Below are 7576 nucleotides of genomic sequence, written 5' to 3' on the forward strand. Positions count from 1 at the left end.
GAACAGAGAAGATGGTAAAAGAGAGGGATATGTGGCATTGTTGGTCAAGGACAATATTGCAGTTGCAGAAAAATGTTAGGAGACCTCTCAACTGATGTAGTGTGGGCTGTGGTTAGAAACAGGAAAGCAGACATCACCCTGTTGGGAGTTTTCTATTGGCCTCCGAAGAGTTCCAGAGATGTAGATAAAAGGATAGCAAAGATGACTCTTGATTGGAGTGAGAGAAACAGGATAGTTCTCATGGGGGACTTCAACTTTCCAAATATTGACTGGGAACACTATAGTACGAGTTCTTAGATGGGTCAGTTTTTGTCTAGTGTGTGCAAGAGGGCTTCCTGACACAGTATGTAAACAGGCCAACAACCGGCGAAGCCACATTAGATTTGATACTGGGTAATGAGCCCGGCCAGGTGTTAGACTTGGAAGTAAGTGAGCACTTTGGTGATAGCGATCACAATTCTGTTATGTTTACTTTAGTGATAGAAAGGGATAGGTGTATACCACTGGGCAAGAGTTACAGCTGGGGAAAGGCAATTACAATGCGATTAGGAAAGATTTTGGAAGCATAGGATGCGTGAGGAAATTGCAGGGGCGGGCACATTAGAAATGTGGAGCTTATTCAAGGAAAAGCTACTGTGTGTTCTAGATATGTATGTTCCTGTCAGGCAGGGAGAAAGCTGTAGAGCGCGGGAGCCGTAGTTTACGAAGGAAGTGGAATTTCTGTTCAAGAGAAAGAAGAAGGCTTAAATTAGTATGAGATGTGATGTCTCAATTAGGGCGCTTGAGGGTTACAAGGTAGCCAGGAAAGACCTAAAGAGAGATCTCAGAAGAGCAAGGAGGAGACATGAGACGTTGTTGTTGGATAGGGTCTCAGTAAACCCTAAGTCTTTCTATAGGTATTTAAGGAATAAAAAAATGACAAGAGTAAGATTAGGACCAATCAAGGATAAAAGTGGAATGTTGTGTGTGGAGTCAGAGGAGATAGGGGAAGCACTAAATGAATATTTTTCGACAGTATTCACTCTAGAAAACGACAGTATTGTCGAGGACATTACTGAGATACAGGCTACTCGACTGGGTGGGATTGTTTTTCACAAGGAAGAGGTATTAGAAATCCTGCAGAGTGTGAAGATAGATAAGTTCCCTGGGAATATGGGATTTATCCTAGGATCCTCTTGGAAGCCAGGGAGGAGATTGCCGAGACTTTGACATTGATCTTCAAATCGTCATTGTCTACAGAAATAGTGCCAGAAGGCTGGAGGATTGCAAATGTGGTTCCCCTATTCAAGAAGGAGAGTAGAGACAATCCTGGTAATTATAGACAAGTGAGCCTGACTTCAGTTGTTTGTAAAGTGTTTGAAAAGATTATAAGACATAGGATTTATAATCATCTAGAAAAAAATAATTTGATTAGGGATAGTCAGCACCGTTTTATGAAGGGTAAGTCGTGTCTCACAAACCTTCTTGAGTTCTTTGAGAAGGTGACCAAAGAGGTAAATCAGAGTAAACCAGTTGATGTGGTGCATATGGATTTCAGCAAGGCGTTCGATAAGGTTCCCCACAGTAGGCTATTGTACAAAATGCAGCGGAATGGATTTGTCGGAGATATAGCAGTTTGGATCATTAATGGCTTGGTGAAAGAAGACAGAAGGTGGTGGTTGATGGGAAATGTTCATCCTAGAGTCCCGTTACCAGTGGTGTAGTGCAAGGGTCGGTGTTGAGTCCACTGCTGTTCATCATTTTCATAAACGACTGGATGAGGGCGTAGAAGGGTGGGATAGTAAATTTGCAGAGGACGCTAAGGTCAGTGGAGTTGTGGATAATGACGAAGGATGTTGTAGGTTAGGGAGAGACATAGACAAGCTGCAGAGCTCGGCTGAGAGTTGGTAAATGGAGTTTAATGCGGAAAAGTGTGAGGTGATTCATTTTGGTCGGAGTAACCGGAATGTAAAGTACTGCGCGAATGATAAGATTCTTGGTAGTGTAGATGAGCAGAGAGATGTCGGTGTCGATGTACACAGATCCTTGAAAGTTGCCACCCAGGTTGACAGGATTGGTAAGAAGGCAAACAGTGTTTTAGTTTTTATCAATAAAGGGGTCGAGTTCCGGAACTATGAGGTTATGCTACAGCTGTACAAAATTCTGGTGCAGCCGCACTTCTGTGCAGGTCTGGTCACCACATTATAAGAAGCTTGTGGAAGCTTTGGAAAGGGTGCAGAGGAGCTTTACTAGGATGTTGCCTGGTATGGAGGGAAGGTATTACAACGAAAGGCTGAGAGACTTGAGGCTGTTTTCGTGAATGAGAAGAAGTTTGAGAGTTGACTTAATAGAGACATACAAGATAATCAGAGGATTAGATAGGGTGGACAGGGAGGGCCTTTTTCCAAGTATGGGGACAGAGAGCACAAGGGGGCATAGGTTTAAATTGAGGGGTGATAAATATAGGACAGGAGTCATATACCTGCAACGGTAGCAGATTCACCAACTTTCAGCGCATTAAAGTCATCATTGGACAAGAATGTGGGGAATACATGGGATGGTGTAGGTTAGATGGGCTTCAGATTGGTATGACTGGTTAGCGCAACATCGAAGGCCAAAAGGCCTGTACTCCGCCGAAATGTTCTATGGTCTTTTAAATGTTCACCTACCACTGGAAGTAACACTAATACTTTACCTCCGATAGCAACATTTTGAGTTTTTGATTTCTTCACTGCTTACTGATCTACAGAAGCTATGATACGTTTTAAATGCTGACTAGCCACCTCCTATTTAACTGTTCCATAAAATTTGATACATTGTCTAAATCTGCATTCTTTGAATTCTGACTTACCAATTTTTTCTTTATCAATTTTACCAGTCCTCCCAATTCATGCACGAAAATTCATTGAAATGGACTGAATTCGTTCGAGGCATTTGGTGCATCTGTGATCACAAAAATAAAAACATAATTCCCTTAGCCCAATCATCTGGATAGTCTTGACCTTAATGCTTCAACATGTTTCTAACTGTATGTTGGCACCTTTCTTGTGTTGACTGCAATGCTCGATGATATGCAATGGATTTGATTTCTTTTGTTCCTAAGCTGTTCGTAACTTCCTTGAGTAATTTTGATGCAAAGGATGATCCTTGATCTGATTGTAACTCTGTGGGTACACCATATCTACTGAAAATGTTCAATAACTCCTCTACAATCCTTTCAGCTGTGATATGTACAATGGAATGGCTTCTGGTAATCTAGTGGATACACGTGTTATTATTAACAAACACTGATTCCGACGTTTCTCAGTAGGGGTCCTACAAAATCAATTAACACTCTTGTAAAATATTCCTTAAATCAGGAATAGGTACTAAAGGTACAGGATTTATTATTGCCTGTGGTTTTCCAATTACCTGACATGTATTATAGTCTGGTAAAATTGAACTACTGTACACCCTTGTGCAGCCCAGGCCACTAAAAATGTTTATGTATTTTAGCTTGAGTTTTTCTTAACCCTAAATTACCTTCATGTGTCACCCAAAACAACTCCTTTCACTAATCCACTGGCAATATAACTTGATGATCTCCTGCCCATTTCCCATCTGCTGGAGTATGCAATCGTCGCCATTTCCTCATTAAGACATCAGTTTAAGATAATCGCACTCAGAAATATATTCAAATTATTTTTCTGTGTATGCCTTTTGAGACGACTGCTTGAGTTTTTCATCTTCCTGCAGTAACTCAGTTAATTACTCTGAGCTAAATATGTCCACCTTGTGATCTGTCTGCTCCTGGTGTGTCACAATCATTTAGTCAAACCGAGTCTCTGATAATTCCACTTCAACCTTCTTATCTATACGCTTTGATCTCTCCTGTTTCAACTACTGACTTTGTGAGCTCGGTGCCGTACAGTTCAGAAAAGTTCCTTTAATATCTCAGTTTCCTGAATTCACAGTGGCTTTTCAATCACATCAGGCCGCACTCCTCACGTGTGAACAAGCCATATCATTAGCAAGGACAAATGTTGTTCCTGGAAAAAAAGATGTTGTTCAGTATTCCTACCACAATTCTCAACACTTCACTGAAAAGTCTAAAATTAGTCTGGATAATCGAGCACTTCTTGTCTCACTGTTAATTCCATTTACGAGCAATATTTTTTCTGACAATCGTCCTTTAAAGTTACATATCTCCTCATTCTTTGAGATCAAAGTTTGACAGGATCCTGTATATCTTAGTATTATAATCCCTTAAATTGCATTTCCTGTCCGATGCAAGTAACCTTTACCTTCGCAAGTGTATGGTTTAAGAAGATCTGGTATTTCCATCTCAACCAACTTTCGACCAGTTTGCATATTCCGGAACAAGTTTTTAGCTTCCACTGCGCTCTATGTTACCACTACAAAAAGATTCAGTGGCTAATCCTCTTTTCCTGAACTTGTCTTCCCATTGTTTTATCAAAACCACCATCACTGTCATTTCCCCTGGCCTATTTTAGTGCAGTGAAAACAACGGAACTTATTAACTTATCATTTGTCTTCAGGGGTTTCCTTTATACCCTGCGTAAGTTATCCTTATGATCTTCACTGAGGACTATTGAGATCATTAAGGCTGTGACGAGAGAGGTCGAGCAGCGGATGTGGTGTGTTTGGATTCCAGTAAGGCTTTTGATAAGGTTCCCCACGATAGGATCATTCAGAAAGTTTGGAGGTACACGATATCGGGAAATTTGGCTGTCTGAGCACAGTATAGGCTGGCCGAAAGAAGGCAGTGAGTGGTAGTAAATAGAAAGTTTTCTGCCTGGAGCTCGGTGAGAAGAGGTGTCCCACAGGGATCTGTTCTTGGGCCTTTGTAGTTTGTAGTTTTTATGGATAACATGGATGAAGAATTGGAGGGTTTGTTGCTAAGATTGCTGGTGACACAATGGTTAGTGGTGACGTAGATCGTGTCGAGGGCTGGTACAGGCTATAACAAGACATTGACCAGATGCAGAGCTGGGCTGAGAATTCGCAGATGGAATTCAACCCGAATAAATGCGAGGTGATCCAGTTTTCGAAGATTGCATTTGAATGCTGAATACAGATCTAAAAACAAGACTCTTAACAGTGTGGAGGAACGACGGGATCTTGTGGTTTACATAAAAAAGATCCCTCGAAGTTCCCAACCTAGTTGATTGGGCTGTTAAGAACGGTTATGTTGTTTTTGCTTTCATTACGAGGGTATTGCGTATAAGAGCTGCGAGGTTTTGCTGCAGCTCTATCAAACCCTAGTTAGAGCCTACCTGAAATATTGTGTATAGTTCTGGTCGCTTCATTCCAGGAAGAATGTAGATACTTGACACGTGGTGCTGCCTGGATTGAAAGGCTTGTATTATGAAGAGAGGTTGAGTGAGATGGGCTTTCCACACGACGGAGAAAAAAGAAAAATAGGTGACTTGCGAGTGGTGTACAAGGAAATAACAGGCATCGATAGATAAAGACTTTTCCCTCGGGCAAAAATGGTTCTGGTGATTGGAGGAAGGTATGTGCAGATGTCTTCGAGAGTGGTGCCTGCGTGGAATACACTGCCAGCGGTGGTCACGGAGTCAGAGACATTCGGGACATTTAAGCGACTGCTGGGCAAGCACATGGACAGAAGTAAATTGAGGGGTGTGTACATTAGGTTCATGTGAGATTAAGATAAATGCACGGCTCAACATCGTCTGTCGAAGGTTCTGTAATGTGCTGTACAGGCCCTATATTTTATATTCTGTGTTCTACCGTGATGACCACAGAGATAAGACTGACTGGTCTGTAATTCCCAGCGATTTGCCTATTCCCTTTCTTGAACAGAGGAACAACATTCACCTCCCTCCAATCATTTGGTGTTACTGCCATGGAGAGTAAGGATGCAAAGCTAATCGCCAGAAGCACAGCAATCTCATTCCTCACTACCCTTAGTCACGTTGGATATGTCTGATCCGGCCCTGGGGACATATCTGCCTTGATGTTTCCAAGAATTTCCAGCTTTTTCATCTTTCTCATCAAATATAGCCAATGCTTGAATATCTTTAAACAGATCTCCGTTAGGCTTTTGCCTACCCTGGGTTTGTTCATCCTCACTCCCTTCCCACATAACATGCCTTCAGCCTTCATTCCATCTTCTGAAAGTGACTTTCCTGTCTAAGTGTCGGAGAGAGGGGTATACCCTTGTTACCCTGATTAAATAACAAAGTGATTCAATAAGGATAAGGAAGAGATAGCCAGATGAGAATTTCTCAGAAAATGTGCAAGTTTCAGCGCCTGATCATGAACGTCACTGCGACAGATCGAAACGAGGTTCCAGACCATTTCTTAAAAATACAGCAGTACAGCTCTGTGGTTTTCTGGATATTTCACTTTTGCAAAGTTGTCAGATCCCTTGAAGAAATATTTACTTTCACAAAATGTAAACACCAGCGGTATAATAAGCTGCAACAGCTTGTTGGGTCGAATCAATTTAATTAACGCCAAAAATCAAACAGACTAATTGTCTCTCTGGGGGGAATAACACAAAATATAATTGTGCCTGTTTTTCAGCGAATTTCAGAACGCTCTTCGGCCTTCCAATAGAAATGCACGCTCTGCTGACAGGTCTGGTATTTGCGATTTATTACCCCGTCATTGCAGTTATCGGGGTTCCAGGTAAAGTATGACAGATATTTACTAACCATGCTCATCTGTACCAATATATAGGTTTGTCAACAGAGCTTTTTCATGGTCGATATATCATCAATGATATTTAATCGGGGTACATTCTCTTTCAGCAGTTAAATATCTTTATGGTAAATTGTATCTTCCTCCTTTCAACAACGTCACCTTTTCCAGGTATATTATAGCAGGTCTATGCATTTTCTGACAAAAGTTGCCAGCATTAACTCTTAATTCTTCAATTTATCAAATTTAACATCATCACTCTCCATTTAATCAGAACAGTTTGATCATGAAAGCTGTCATTTTGACGTTTTAATTACGTACTTTCTTGCGTTAATTGTTCATCTTTTCTGCGTCAAAGGTAGATCAGTTGTGTTCTTGGAACTTTGCAGTTCAGAGGCAGCATACAGCCCACGGTCGTACGAGTCTGAAAGCGCCCGATCTCATCTGCTCTCGAAAGCCAAGCAGACTCAGGCCTGGTTAGTACTTGGATGGGAGACCGCCTGGGAATACCAGGTGCAGTAGGCTTTAAGTGGGTGGCACAGTGGTTCGCACTGCTGCCTCACAGCGTCTGAGACCTGGATTCAATTCCTGACTCAGGCGACTGACTGTGTGGAGTTTGCACGTTCTCCCTGTGTCTGTGTGCGTTTCCTCTGCGTTCTCCGGTTTTGATCCCACAGTCCAAAGATGTGCAGGTCAGGTGAATTGGCCATGCTAAATTGCCCGTCGTGTTAGGTAAGAGGTAAATGTAGGGGTATGGGTGGGTTGTGCTTCGGCGGGTCGGTGTGGACTTGTTGGGCTGTAGGGCCTGTTTCCACACTGTAAGTAATCTAATAAGTTTATTGCTGTCACAGCACGGTGGTGATTCTCGTGATATAGGCAGTGCTATCGGGAATCAGTCAGTAAGCAGTAAGTTTCAGAAAAGAATTCC

General features: G+C 42.0%; 1 pseudogene; it reads left to right on the forward strand.

Moving 5' to 3' along the window:
- The first annotated feature begins 7054 nt into the window (after positions 1–7054).
- Positions 7055–7173, forward strand: LOC132828746 (5S ribosomal RNA; annotated as a pseudogene).
- Positions 7174–7576: the final 403 nt, after the last annotated feature.

Source organism: Hemiscyllium ocellatum, chromosome 27 (genome assembly GCF_020745735.1).
Source record: "Hemiscyllium ocellatum isolate sHemOce1 chromosome 27, sHemOce1.pat.X.cur, whole genome shotgun sequence".
Classification (NCBI taxonomy): Eukaryota; Metazoa; Chordata; class Chondrichthyes; order Orectolobiformes; family Hemiscylliidae; genus Hemiscyllium; species Hemiscyllium ocellatum.